This window comes from Ambystoma mexicanum, chromosome 2q (genome assembly GCF_040938575.1).
Source record: "Ambystoma mexicanum isolate Mex_15411 chromosome 2q, UKY_AmexF1_1, whole genome shotgun sequence".
NCBI classification, from domain to species: Eukaryota; Metazoa; Chordata; class Amphibia; order Caudata; family Ambystomatidae; genus Ambystoma; species Ambystoma mexicanum.
This window is the reverse complement of record NC_090924.1, coordinates 340,742,481-340,758,062: the sequence shown is the minus strand read 5'-3', so window position 1 is coordinate 340,758,062 and position 15,582 is coordinate 340,742,481. Positions and strand designations below refer to the sequence as shown.

The following is a 15,582-nucleotide window of genomic DNA, read 5'->3' as shown; positions in this document are numbered from 1 at the left end:
GTTTTAATGTTCAGTGCAAGATTACAATGAGGGCTTTTGCTTAAAAGGCCCAGGTTAAGTTGCAAAAGTGCGAAGTACTCTTCAAGAGTATAGCGCTTTCATTGTTTACCTGTCTATGCAAGGTGCTATAGTATTTGTATCACTAGGCACTTGGTTGCATAAATCATATACGTGTAGCAGGAATTTAGACACCATTGCCTTTCATTAGAAACTCCCAAGCTTAGCCAGTTGAAAGATGAGGGGAAGTCCGACAGGAATGGTACCTCATGCGCTCATTACCCCTCTTTTGGTAGACTGGGTCAAATTGCATGTCAGTAGCACGCAAATCAAGGGAAAGCTTGACTGTGGTACAGGGAGTCAGTCCAGCGTACCTAGGTTATCACCTCCTAGGTACGTTGGGTTGGCTTCCTGTGTCCGCATAGCAGGTCAACTGTTTTGAAGTGTCAGGTATGCAGCACAGGCATAACGCAGTGCGTGACTAAGTGGCAGAAAAAGGTGTAATAAACCATCAAAATATCACTTAACAACCAATTTCTCACTGATAAATACATTCCTAGGTACCATTCAAGTAAACTGAAAAAGGGTAAAGGTTAGTGTTTCCATCATGATACCTCTACTTGTAAGTTAAGCACATAATTAATGGTAAGAGATCATCCAGTGATGCTTTCATGGTTTGATTTCCGGAGAGCCCAGTGAAAAATTCTTAAGTCTATGCTCGTCTCGGTTCTATCCTGGCCCTGCACCTTATGCTAGGGTTCTCCTCTGAATCACACAATTTTGCATAAGCTAGCTTTTTTGGTACCCGGCCCACCCATTATGCAATGGGAGGGGTGAAGAACTAAGGACTCCTGATGAATTAAGAGATTCAGAATCTGATGAAGGATCTGCTATTTGCCATTCAATAGAATGGTGAGTTCTGAAAGCATATCTGGCGAGTCCAGGCCAGAGCTATCATAATCACTAATGTGCTATGGACTTCTGCAATCTTTTATGAGTTAATGGAGGCAATTCTTGGAGGAATTACCATAACCAGACTAAAAATAGAGTATCCCTTAGAGAAGGTTCCCCTATGCCGTGGTGCGAAGATTACTGCTGCCATTGGGAATTGAACTACTTCACACAGAGGTCTCTGGGGAAATCCCAGTTCCAAAAGATCTGACAAAACTGATGCATGGTAGATCCATCTTACATGTGTGAAGGCATCATGAAGCAAGACACAGTCAACAGATTCACTTTTCTTAACAAAAGTATTTTTTATTTTAAATGTCAGGATGAAGTATGGCCCAACTTGCCCTATGATAAGGTGGGGTTTCCCTACCTAAAGAAACAATGTGCAGGGATGTCAGCTCCAAAAGAAACAGTGGCCAAAATAACATTCTGAGCTTCTTCCAGCTCTGGTTTGTTTCACCTTCCTCTCCCCCAAGTTCAAATAGTTCCACAAAAAGGCTTGGGGTTCGCTTCCCCAAGTGCAATACAATTCCAGTATATGTTCTGGATTATACTCCCAAGTTTAACACAATTCCAGGATATCTTGGGGTTACTTGCCACAAGTTGAACACAGTTCAAGTCTCTTGACTTTCAATAATACTTCCAGTCTCACTTTATAAGCCTTTAGACTTTGTAACAGCTCGAACAGATGCTTTCCTTTTACTTCAACACTTATACCACAGAGCCTTTGTCTCTTGGCTTCTCTTGGGTCTTTCCCAAGTCAGGCTACTCGGTCTAGGCGCAGTTGTCGGAACACACGGTCCACCCATTACAGGTCACGTAACTGATAACCCTTGGCACTTTATGTGCTTGGCTTTTCTTGACCAACACAGGTTTTCCACTTTGCACCTTTGTCAGTAATAAACATATTCTGTGGTATACATGTTGTATTTTACAGAATACTTGGCAACATGCTCATAATTCAATGTTCTTTCATTCATGTTTCAAACCCCATTCTTATACGTTTTGGTTTGTTCGATACCAGCAAATGTCCAATCCCCACACCTGGAGTGCCCCAATATGAGTGTTCCTGTCTCGCACTCCCCGGGGCTTGTCTGCTCCTCCAGGCATCTTCCTTCTGTTCTCCGACTTCCACTTCACTCCCGGGTATGCGCTGGGAGCTCCAGCGAGCAGCACTCACCACCGGTGCACGTCATGGCAGCAGTCCACAGTACTTCGAAGTCTTCTGTGTTGCCCAATGCCACGTGTGTGGCATAGGGGATTGCAGGGGCTCTGACCTTCTCAAAGCCCGTTCGGGTCATAGTGCCTCTCTCACCCCTCTGCAATTCCCAACGTCCCCTCTATCGGCCCCTCTCTAGCATGCTCCTCGCCTCACAGCTGCGTCCTTCTCACCAGAAAGGTTCCCCTCTGCATGCTGCTGGGCTCTCCTTTTAAGCACCTGTGTCCTGTCAACGAGTTACAGGTACGAGTTCTTTGCCTGGCCACAATTGTACCAATGAACTGGACATGTCTGACCCTCCACAGTCATCTTCCTCGTCTCAGTACAATAGTGGTGACATTGACTAGAAGTGTGCATCACTCCTAGTTGCCTCTTCCTCGCCCTTATCTTAATGGCATATGATTGTGGAACAGTGGGTGTCTGTGGAAGGGATAACGACTTACAATACCTTATGAAGAAGGACAATACTCCCAGGGGGAGGGGAGGACTAATTCCATTATGGGAAAGCAGGATACCATGTCTCACCTGAGGACACCCACTTCCCACTCTCTTAGGACCACTTAGGTAATCCTTGCATCGCAAATCCACCCCAGGATCAGGATCCAAAAGCAATGGCCTTTCCCTGGCCACCTGAGAGGAGTAGATGGGAGGATGCCCTCAGGTTCCTCACCTATGTATAACTAGTCTCCCAGTTCATCTCCCATTTGTGTGGAACATGCTGAAGCCTGCTTACGGAGTCTGCATCCATAGCTGTCTTCCTCGAACGGTGTGAGGTCATAGAAAAAACCTGGTTCTAAAGGGCCCAACCCCATAGTTGTTTTGTAAGAAGAAAACAGGAATGAGATTATTTGCTTGCTTGTTTGTTCAAATAAAACCCTGCTCCTGTGTTGTCCATAAGAACTTGAGCATGCTTTTCAGGCTTGAGAAGGAGGAAAGAGATGAAATCCAAAAAATAGGCTTTCAATTCCAGATGTTTAATATGGTGCTTTATTTCTTGGATTGGTCATAGACTGTCAATTTGCATATGATGGAAATTAGTTCCACAATTGAAGAGGCGGGAATCTGTCATCATTATGATTTGAGGAGAAAGAGGATGGAATAATGAATATCTTAGAGGATTTTCATCTCATCTTGTACCCACCGCTGAACGGAATTCTGAACTGATCGAGAGATACGTATCTATTTGTATTCTGGTTCAAATAGCTGATTCTAATGCTGCCATAATGCACCAGCAGAGGTCTTGTCCTTGATCTGGCAAGTGGTACCACATGAATACATGAAGTCATAAGATCCATGAGCCTCTGGAACCACCAGGCTGATGTTTCACTGTGCATGAACTGGGATTTCATTTGATTTATTGAAAACTCCAGGCTGGGGACAATCCTGTATTTCAGTTGAATCCTGGTCCAATTGTGACCAAGTGATGGGGCTTTGATGAACCAGTTGCCCAGGTACAGTAAACTGGGAATTTCCATCCACATAATAGCTCACAGGTTAAGCACTCGCCTTTTTCATGGGGCCAATCTGCACTGCGCAAGTTCAGATCCCTGACCTAGGTGACTCAGTCCTTCATCCTTCGTGGTCAATAAATTGAGTACCATTAAGTTGAGTTATAGCAAAAGCAATTATTGCAGTTCTTAGAAACAGAATTAATCTGGCACAAAATGTTAAAACAAAATCTTTAAAAAATAGTATTCACAGATGAGTAGTTACCACAGGAGTACCTTTACAAACACCCTTAAGGCATGCTTTCATCCAAGAGGTAGAAACTTGTAAAGGCACTGCTGACCTTCAATTGTGAATGCTCTTTCCCAACGGGGATGTGAAGGCTGGCATCCTGGAGATCCACTGAGTTTAACCAGTTGTCTACTTGCAAAACCTCAGGAATGTGTGCCAGGGTTGCCATATAGTCAGTGTTCACTTGAAGACATGGGTTCAGGTATTACAGATCTAGAATAAACTCCATGTTCCCCTTCCCCTGCTTCTTGAGCACAATGAAGAAGCAGGAATTGAATTGGTTGCCTGTCTTGATCTCTAGCATAAGCTCTCTTGATCGCTATTGAATCTTTTGCAGAAGTTCCAGAGAGTGTAGGTCAGCCTTCATAGTTCCACCGTCAGCATCAGCTGGCGGGGCACTGGGCCTCGATTCTAACACCCCTTTATTCGGCAGAACTTGTCTATCAGTTTGTTTCCTTTCCTTACAAACTTGTCCCAGTTTCACAGAGAGACCTTCATGTGTAATTGACCTCCCCACTATTGGGAGTAGGGGATGGCCAGCCATGTAGGCATCCACCGCTCTCCTAATTTCCAGACGATGTAGGTAAATGGAATCTAGGTTCGCAGATGGGTTACAAGCAGGTTTGATGGAGAGGTCCTTTCTAGATGCATATGTTTCATTAGAACTACTGTTAACTAATTCTCGAGCAGAAACAGCTTCAACTAATTCATCCAATGGGGCATAGGGGATTATCTCCTTATTCATGGTAAACGAATAATGACTAGCTCTAGCTTGAGCTTGTAGCTGATATTTTTTTGAGACAGCATTAAAAGCTATTACAGAACTTTTGTTAGGTAGTTTTATAGATTGAAAAAATTGTTTCGTTTTTGTTGAGAAGTTTTTCTTCACATCTTTTTGAATTTTGGGCAACTTCATCTGTGGAGGTACTCGGGATTTCTATTTGGAAGGGTTCGCAAAGATTGTTTGTGTATTTTTAGAAACTCCCAACGCCACAGGTGTGTGGAGGGGGTCATGTTGTCATCAACCCTAGGTTGGGCGGGCTTTTTCGTAAATAATTCCATCATGCAAAGGTACCGGAAAACACAATTTGGGATGTATTTGCAATGGTGCTACATCAAGCACATTTGTTTGACTATCTACACATGGTGAGGTTTGGCAGGAAACTGTAGCACACACAATACTCACATTAGATTCAGCCTGAACTTTTCTCGACTTCTGGCTCAACAAAATACCCGTTTCTTCTTGCCATAACAACATTTTTTTCAATTTGAGTGGATTGGGATGTTAATTTTATATCAAGAGACTCATATAATTTACTCAATGAGTGTACTGTCAAATTCATGGCATTCAATGTTATTTGTAGTAATTTCGAGGCAGAGTCCATTTGCAGTGGGGTGGAGAGGTCCAATATGGGACCATTCGCTCTCTGCGGTGTTGGCGCATAAAATGAGGCCACCGATTCAGAGTTCGATTGCCCATTTTCATCAAACAGAATGGGCGAACCTGAAAGCTTTAGAGACAGGCGGTGAGCCGAAAATCGAGAGACACTCAAATCCAAATCAAGTATGGCTACATCTGGCGGGACATTTGTGCACGGTATGTTAATTTTGCCCGTTTCAGCAGTAGGGGCATTCTGCAATAGGGCACTATCAGTCAATGAGGAATTAAGTGCATCTCTTATACCCTCTGCCCTCTCCTTTTGGGCAGTTGCAGGGTATGCCAGGGTTTCATCTATGGAAATTTGTGGAGAAGCATTAGGGCACTTATCAAGTGTTCTCATAGGTGACTGACTTTTGTCCAAAGCCGTCGGAAACAGTGATTGAGGCATCATGTTAGAGATTGACAAATTTACTGCATTTGACATCGGGGCAGTCGCAGGTTGAGCCTCTTTACAATATTTGCATATGTCAGGCGATGGACCTTGTTTAGGGCCAAATTTTGCAGCTTTACATGTTCGTTTCTCAGTTGGTGTGAACGTCGAGTGATTCAAAGGTCATTTCCGTGAGCCAAGCGACTGTGACCTTTGTCTAGACGCTCTTTCCGATGGACTATGTATAACAGGCATGCCTATTTTCAAGGTAGGCACCTTGAACTGCAACATAGTGAAACGAGACAACGGAGCTTAACAGGAAGTAAATGGAGACGTACCTCTCCGCCGCCTCGTCGCAACTTCGCGGCAAAGAGGTACTTCCAGGTACTTGGTGCACAATTTTAACTCCTTCACGCCCTAAAGGGGCAGGGATTCTGATATTTAGCCGTACAACAGCGATTATCCACACTAACCAGAAAAGAAAAGGATGTGAATATAAATAACAAGATGACACGGCCCATATTAATATCTTGAGTCTCTGCTGTTATCTGTGATAGATATACTGTGAATAGTAGATGCAGGTCGAAGTTGTAGCAAATATCCACGACAAGCAACGAGCGAGGCAAAGAGGTAATTCCAGGTACTTCGCCTTGTGTGCGCGCGGGCACAATTTTAACTCCTTCACGCCCTAAAGGGGCGGGGCTTCTGATATTTAGCACTACAACAGCTATTATCCACATGTGAGGAGTAGATGCAGGTCAAAGTTGTAGTAAATATCCACGACAAGCAGCGAGCGAGGCAAAGAGGTACTTCCAGGTACTTCGGGGGATTAATAATCTGGTTTATGTGTGCAGACAATCCTATGTAGCAATGTCATCTCTACATTACGATATCCAGGACAAAGCCTTGGATTTACCTTTCAATGGCAAAACTGTTTTCTCCTTCGACTTACAAATGTCTAAAATGTATTTAGTAACAGCTTACAACTTCAAAATTAGGTATGCATTAGCCTTCTCAATCTTTTAATGCTCCATAGCTAGCTAGACAGGTGTCTAAAAATAGTCCACCTACTACTTCAACATCCAAACAAAAGAAAAGATTTTGTTCAAAATCCAGATTTTTAACTGCCAGAACCGACCCTTCCCAAAAGTAAGCAAGAACACCAATTTGAGTTATTTTCAACAATGTTCATGGGTTTCTACATTCAACAAAACAGGTTGAAATTCGGGCTCATTACAATACCGGGGGTAGCCGTGCCGGTATAACAGGCAGGGTTGCCGCCGGTTTCCTTTTTTTCCGGCGCCCGTGAATGGGCAATTACCAGGTCATTAATTGCCATTTACGGGCACCAGAAAAAAATGCTCCCCATTCCCATTGAGCCAGAGAGGTTCCTTTTTCAATCAAGGAGCATGCAATCATTTTGGAGGAAGGATTTTGGCTTTTTCCCCATAAACACTCATCCATTGTCCAGGACCATTGGGTTTTGAATATCATAAAAGAAGGGATTTCTTTTTAATAACTGTTCTGTGCTAGTCACCAACAAGGAAATAAGCATGCCCTTTAGTAGCTCTCTGAATAAACAAGGGGAGTCTATACTCAAAAATGACAAAAAGATCTCACAGCACCTAAAACGGCCTGTCGCACATTACTTAAATCTGGCATGCAGACCAAGTCCATGCAAGCAGTATGACTTAAATCGACGATCTGTCCTGGCCATATTCTCAGATATTCCTCGACTTGAGGACATTGTCTCTACTGACATTGCATTAGTGGAATTTCTAAATGTCTCTAGGTTGAACTCTGTTAGAATTTGGATGAACTCACAAGTAATTCAAAACACTATATGGTTGGCAAAAAACCATCTACATTCACTGGGGTATGAAATTTCAATAAAGGCTCCTTTGTCAACTTCCCCTAATAGCCCAAAGCTAGAACTGGAAAACAAGGGACTAGATCCCTTTCCCGCATCTAACAGAAATTCGTCCATGAGAAATCAAAATGTGTGTGTTTGCAAATGCCTTGGATCCTCCAATTAACTAGACGTAGCCATTACTGATGTGGAGGTTTCCTTGCTTAGCTGGAACACCAGGTGTTTTAAGCATCTGTTAAACAACAATGAAAATTCGCTGGATGGTTTCAATGTCATACTATTGCAAGAGACGTGGCTTACAAAGGTCCCGATATGGGACAACTATGACATCTATTTGAATCCTGCCAGTAAAACAAACCGAGGAAGACCAATTTCTGGTCTACTTACTGCAATAAAACGGGATTCAGATTTAAAATCTGAGCACTGGGCTAACCCAAACATCTATATGCAATTGATAAAAGTATACGATATTAAATGTGCTTTGATTAATTTGTACTGGAACCCAGTGGGAATATCTGATCCTTGCTTCTTTAAAGATCTGAATGAATTGTTTAAGTTGATTACTCTCGAGCCTGCAGTCTCTTATACATTAATTGCAGGTGATTTAAATCTTAATTGTATAACTGAGAAATTGGCAATCAACAAGAGCAGATTGCTAAAATGGTATCATCTCATGAAATCACATATCTTGTGTAGGCTTAACGGAGCATTTAAATCAGATATTCTCCCACACCCAACATGGCGAAGGGGAGTGAGTCATTCCACGATTGATTATATCTATGTTAATGCCACTCTTTTCTCATTAATCTTGGATTTCTGTATTTTTGAATCAAATACAAGTGACCATGACCAATTAACAACCAAATGGGTCATACCCAACAGCAATCCATCTATTGGGAGCTCTCACCAACAGGGCTTTCTCACATTGAACACTGGCCATAATAGGCTATTGTGGTAGGAAGAGTCGTTGGAGAATTTCAATCAATTACTGTCTGAATTGAATAGAAAAAATGTAGGAGGTAACTTGCATAATGTTGTGTACTATGATATGATGTGACTCTTTCAAAATAAACCTTCGAAGTCCACTAGTTGTAAAAACCAACTTCCCAAGCTACATGTTTACAACCAGGATGTGAGAATGCAAAAACATTGTTTAGATCTCAAAAACGAGAAGCCTTAAAACAACCCTTATCGGTGAGAGCAGCTATTTTAGCTCGCCTCCGAACTAGGTATAAGAAGTGGCTTCGATCCAGACGGGCTGAGTTATATCAGGGATATGGAGCAAAAATGTTAAGAGTGCTTCAGACCAAAAACATTGCCAAGACACGGTCCTTACTAAATCAGGCTTTACAAGGACCACAAATTGTCATGCAAGCTAATGGTGTTATGGAGCAGAACTGGATTCAGCATTTCTCTGGGCTCTACTCTATTCCTGAAGGTTGCTTGGGCCTTGAATCTCTCGAGGCACCCAGAGAACTTTCTGTTAAATTTGATCTGGATGATGTGCGACTTTATATTAAGAAGGCGAGTAGTTCCAGAGCTTGTGGCCCAGATGGCCTATCAAATCAAACTTTGAAAAAGCATCCAGAAATCTGGGCTAACATATTGTTTAACATCTTCACTGCAATAAGTAAAACACAATCACTACCGCCTTCTTGGAGAAATTCCATTATTTTCCCCATTTATAAAAAGGGCGGCCGGCAGCTCCCAACGAGCTACAGACCCATAGCACTTCTGGATGCTCCCGGGAAAATATTCTCCCGATTAATACTAAGGGACTTCAATGAATGGACTCAAAGAGCCCAGTTAAGAGATCTGTACCAATCTGGCTTTGTTATTGGTCTGGGCAAAGTTCCTAATATTATCACTTTAAACATGATCAAATCTGATTTTGCAGCTTGAAATCAACTGCTATATTTAGCGTTCATTGATTTTTGAGTCGCGTTTGACTCCATCGACCGCTCTCTTTTGTATCATAAATGAATCTCCTATAATTGCCCTCAATCACTTTGTACGCTTATCTTGCTCCTACATACTAAAACAACAATGCAAGTCAGATTGACAACAGACGGACATCTCTCTTCGACATTCTCAACACATCGTGGCCTCAAGCAGGGTTGCATCCTGGCATCCACTATATTTAACATGTTTATATTAGACATGGGTAAATCTTTTCTAAAAGTGGTAAGTGATCCACCAAGATTGGGTGAACAGAAAATCTGTTATCTATTATACGCCGATGATCTCGTGCTATTATCTCAAACACCAGTTGGCTTACAAAATATGTTAAAAGTACTTGATATTTATGTAAGGAAAAATAATCTTGTGATAAATATAGACAAGACGCAAGTCATGGTCTGCAGACCAAACTCCAGAGCTAAGTAGAGGCTCTATAAGTGGAAACTGCAAAATGTGGAATTTGCTAAGGTCACCCAATACAAGTACTTAGGTATCACTATAACTGACTCTATGAATCTCGATGCAAATGAGATAGAATTGAAATGTAAACTGCAGACCATAATTTCACAAGCCAAAATAATAACAGGGAAATTTGCAAAATGTTCACTTAAACATACCACTCTATTCTATCAACAAAAGGTGATCCTGACTCTGACCTATGGAGCAGAAGCTAATATCCCTAAAGGTCAATAGTGGTGGGATAAACTTGAATCCCGCTTTTGGAAACTAATTCTATGCCTTCCCAACTGTACGCCTCTCCCACTGATACGGTTTGAAGTAGGGTTGATATCCCTCCATGCCCACTTGGTGTGGAAAATGTGTGCTTTTCTAAGAAAAGCACCTGCTGGGCCTTAATGCTTTGAATATTTTGGGAGCAGCAGCACAATATTTACTAACTGCGCAGCATATGTTTCCTAAAAAATGGCTTAAGTACACTGCAAATGCATTGACTGATGCAGCGGTTGATTTAGCTCTGCTAATTCAAAATCCTGATCGTGCTAAGATAAAAATCTATTAGCATGACTGGATCATGAATCGAAGCTGCTGCTTCACATATAAGAATTTTAACACCCTACTGTTCGGCCATAAAAAATGTCGAGTAATGGCTGACTATTTGCTTAAGTGTCTGTCTCCATACATAAGCACACAGTATCTACGATTTAGGTTAAATTTATGGCCAACGCAAGATGTGATGACAAGAAGAAATCAAATATTACCTGAATAAAATTATTGTCGATTCTGTAAAAATCTAACAGAGAGAGAGAGACACTTCAACACTGTATCATAGCTTGTCCCGGGTTAAAGGATAAGCAAGACATGTTTTTTAAGAATCTTATTGTTAAACACTGCTATATGGAGCCAGATGAAATATGGTATTGTCTTTTTACAAGTACGAAATTAGCTGTCCGCATTGCGATAGTTCAATACCTAGACTCTATATTTCCCAAACCACCAAAGCAGCATAACTAAGCCCTTTAGTGATTGTATTTCTGTTGAAATAATTTCTATATAAGTTCATGTAATTTTAATATGATTTTATGTAAGAAATGTAATCATCCATTGATTCAATTGTAAATTGTATACTTGTAATCTGTCAAATGATGTTTATAATTCTGTATGTATATTTGAAAGGTTGATTTTTATCGACCAACCAAATAATAAAAAATAAAAAAATAATCCCCTTGACAACAGTATCTCTAGGGTCCTTATGCACCATAACTACTGGTGGACAACATGTTTACCAAATGATAATAGTGACATTCTTCTGCTGCTTTAGGAGGAAGAATATCTGAGAATGTATCCAGAGTATCCCAGTTTTGGAGATTATGATATGATAAAATAAGGCATTTATAATGCGCCTATACACAAGGGTTTCAAGGCGCGACGAGGCAAGGGAGGGGGAACAGAGGGAGGACAGACAACGATCCTACTAGGCCAGGTGTCATTCAGATCGCGCAAGTGCATGGGAAGGGGGTAAGGGACAGTGCAGTACATGGGCATAGATAAATAACAATAAGTGAAAGTAACGACCAGCAAGTGGCAAGTGCAAGGAGGTGCAGACAGCAAGCGTCAAGTTCTGGTAGGGGGTCTGTAGGGATACAGAAACAGTCCCCAAGTGCGGGGGTTGCCGGCAGGCAGTGCAGATGTGAGAGAGTGGTGGGGGAGGGACCTGGGTCCGAGATCAGAGGGTGTCCAGGTGATCCAGTGCAGATCCGGTTACATTCAGGCGGTCAGCGGGAGAGAGGAGGAGAGAAAGCAGAAGCAATGAGAGGTTTTGAGGTGTTTCCGGAACTGGAGATGTTTCTCCTCAAGTTTAAGGGAGGCAGGGAGGCTGTTCCATAACCTACTGGAGCTAAAGCAATATTAATTTGGCTCAATGCAGAGTAAGCAATCAAAAAGGACTTCTTCCCTTGCGATTCCTTTACTTATGGTGCAGAAACAACCAGTGTCTGGGATGAAACATTTCCTGAAAGAACGGAGGACTCATCTTTGGGAATCTATATTAGGAATCTAAAACCTTTGAAATAGAGAACTCATCCAGATTAGAATAGCTTGTTCCATGATGGACGTCTCTTCAGATAAAAGAGGCTTTTCTGGAGATGTTAAGGAAAGTGTTCAAAATTATCCTGACAATAAAGGTCTTTGGAGCTGCATAATGTTCATGGCCTGCATTGGTTTTTGGATTGCACCAGAGAGCTGTCGATCTAGATGGACTGGTTCTGATTCATCCTACGTTGCAGGAGAATCAGTGTCAACCTGCACCATAGCTATCTTCTGAGGGGCTGGATCTAAATGGATGCCTCAAAAGGAAGATGTGCCACCAGTATCGGGTATTTTCTCATGGTCAGTCAGCAAGACTGTTAAAAATAGTCTGCAAAATATACCGTATGACTGTGTCTGTTATTGGCTTAGCTCATTTGTATTCCTGTATATGTAGAACTATGAGATGAGTCTTCTCAACTCGACATGTGCAGCATGGGAGATGTCCCTGTTTCAATAGTAATTGGCTGGGCAGAAGGAAGAGAAGATGAATACCCTACCTACAGAGTATTATTGTAAACAATTACCATAAGAAATCTTCGTTTCTTAAATTTTATTAAGAAGAATAACCCAAATTCAGAGATACTTCAGGTCAGGGTCTGGAGCAATTACAATCCTCACAGGAATAGTAGAATATGCTTGTGGTGGAACAATAAACAAGTTTGATGGGTCAAAATTCGAACAAGCCTCTAAACCATAGATGCTAATAGGCTCAGATGAAATCCATTACCTTTTGCCACACCTTGTGACTCAGTGCATTTCTCCCCAAGAGAGACTCGTACGTACGTACAATTAGTGTGTCCAACTCCACTCCTAAGTATGTAATAGGAGACCCCAGAACAAAGATGGTGACCATCTCACTGATAGCAAGAGACTTTCCCGACTCAGGAACCAAGTCTGCTCCCGAATACCCCTTTATTGAAAGATAAGATGATCCTCATTCTTGTTTAAAGTCCAAAGTGGCCTATGGAACAGGACATTTCTTCATCTTGGACATGGGACTATTTCTCAGTGACCTCATATTTCCACCACATACATTAGAGGAACTCACTAGATGTAATTTTGCAAGACAGTCAGGCTTGGTCAGAGTGAGACACTGAGAACTCCTTACTGCATCCAGTACACTGCTTAACTTCTCTGGTCATCGACGTGCATAGCAGAGTGGGGCACTTGTTTTTGAAAAAATAGGATAAATAGACGGATTTCTTCTAGAAACTTATTTCTTTGAGAAAAGGTGTACACAGCAATGAAAAAGGGCACTGCCCAAAAGGTGTGGCAATACCAGGAGAAAGGTTCCCTGAGACCAAATAAAAGGTAGACAAGTAGGAACTGGGAGTTGATGCTTGGTGATATACATGAACAGGTTGAGCTCCAATTCACAGAAAAATTACCTCACTTGGAGCCCAATACCACAATATTGAAAGTGACGCTATTATTTAGAGAAGCTTTCCAGTCCTGACTGTAGAGTCAGACATTCCCATCTAGTTGGTAAAGAAAGAGAGCAGGAGTAAAGGATGGCTTAATATACAACTGTCTAGGTCTGACTTCAAAACATTCTGTCAATAATAGATTCATTAAGAGAATAGTTATCATCTCATGCTTCTGCTTTGTGATTTGCCAGGAGAGAACACAGAGATCTAGCATTTCTGTGATTGCACACGGGGTCATCAGGGAACCTACTACTTCTCAAATAAAACAATTCAGAAGATGCATTTGCTCTCAGCCTTGAAGTGTCTGTTATGTTCTTGAACTCAGAAAGGCAATCGGAGCACCTGCAGCTGGTTTGAGATTTTGTAATCATGGTGATATTCATAGCACCTGCAGTTGGTCTGATTATAAAGGCTGGTGAAAATGTCCAATGGTGGAGATTTCCTGGTGGGCTGCTGCACCATGAGCCTCTTTTGTGTGGGGGTGCCCTGTGTCACAGATTGCCTGAAAAAGTCACTGAGTCTCAGGGATGTTTCAAGGGATTTATTAACAAATGTAGCAAAGGTGTTGGTTGATTCGTGAAATAAGGAGATTTATCAGGACAGAGACAGGTCATTGTAGGATCGAAAAGGCACCGGCAGGAAAAGGGGTTTGGAAAGTGACACTGGGGTTGGCCCTCTCTCTCTTGCCTACCATGGGACTCCCTCCCTTCCCCAGACATCCTTAAACTCTGGCTAGTGATACTGACACTAGCCCCGACTGCCTAATAGCTAAGTGCAACTAAGAATGGGTCTATAATACGCTGGCTTTCTAATCTCCCTTCTCTCTCTCTCCCTTCCGACATGGACCTGCACTATTGATGGTGTTAGTACTGGAGGATGGTACATGTGTGCTGTTAGAGCTTCAAACTCTCTATATCTGCTTACTACTCTCTGCCTTTGTCCGACGCCACCCACCTCTTCTCCTCCCCATGTCTTTCTCCTCTATCTCTCTGATGTTTCCGTCTCTCTTCTTCTCCCACCTACCCCTGCCTTCTGATGTTGCTACCTACTTTCTCACAATCCTCCTCTCCTTACTCCACTTGACTACTACTCTACCATCTCTGTACAACTACTACTCTCCCTGCACTACTACTACTATTCCCAATGCTAATACTCTCCCTCTCTGCACTTCCCTCTGTTGACATACACACCTCTAAACCTCGCCTCTACCCTTTGCTTTTACTACTCCATCTGTCCTACTATTACCACTCACTCCACACCTCTACTGCTCTCCTTCAATCTACTAACCTGTTTCTCTCTTGTACTGTGGGCTGGAAAGTTATGTATCTGCTTGGATGGTGAGTTTTCTGCTTTTCTGGGGTCCTTGTCACTGTTGGGTTGTGGTGCTGGTTTGCCAACGACTGCATTCAGATGGATTCAGGGACAGAGTGGCACTAGGGTTGATATTTTCAGCACATGTGCGGATTTTGGCAGGGACTGAGGACCACCAAACTCCAACTTCACAAATCTGTGACAGTGATGGTCCTGACCTTTGTTTTAGTGAGCATTCTGCCCCAGGTTGAGAAGAGGCCCTATTCACAGGGTCATAACCTGGTGCTATGCTCCTCTAACCCCCCTCTCTTCCTCGCACCAGACCCCTTCCTCCCATCCATCTCTCCTCATCCCCCACATCCCTTTGAAGTAAATAATGTGTTATTTGCTATAAACCTTCCAGTTTGTTATTCCTCACTCTTAACACGTTATATGTCTCTTTTTTGTTATACTTAACTACCTTAAATCCCCTATGTAGGAATAAATGTTCTTTAACATTTTATTTTCCTAGTTCGACCCATTTCTTCCAAACATTCTTCTGGGAGAACTTCCCAAAGCCAACCTAAAGGGGTTGGGTTTGGTTTGCTTGCATGGTGTAATATGGGGCCACTCTGAAAAAATATTCCAGGAGCACTATTGTTTCCCAGTACACCCCTGAAAATGTCTGAGAATGCACGCAGAAGTCAGATCTCTTGCAACTGCTGTGTGCTTGTACCTGGGGCGAGGTGGCAGGGGGTTAGAGGCAGGGCGAGGGTG

The 15,582-nt window shown here is 42.4% G+C and overlaps 1 protein-coding gene across 1 annotated transcript in view; it reads left to right on the top strand.

Annotated features, from left to right (window-relative positions):
* The window catches only part of BRICD5 (BRICHOS domain containing 5), a 530,375-nt gene that overhangs the window by 303,048 nt on the left and 211,745 nt on the right, over positions 1-15,582 (top strand). The window lies entirely within an intron of this gene.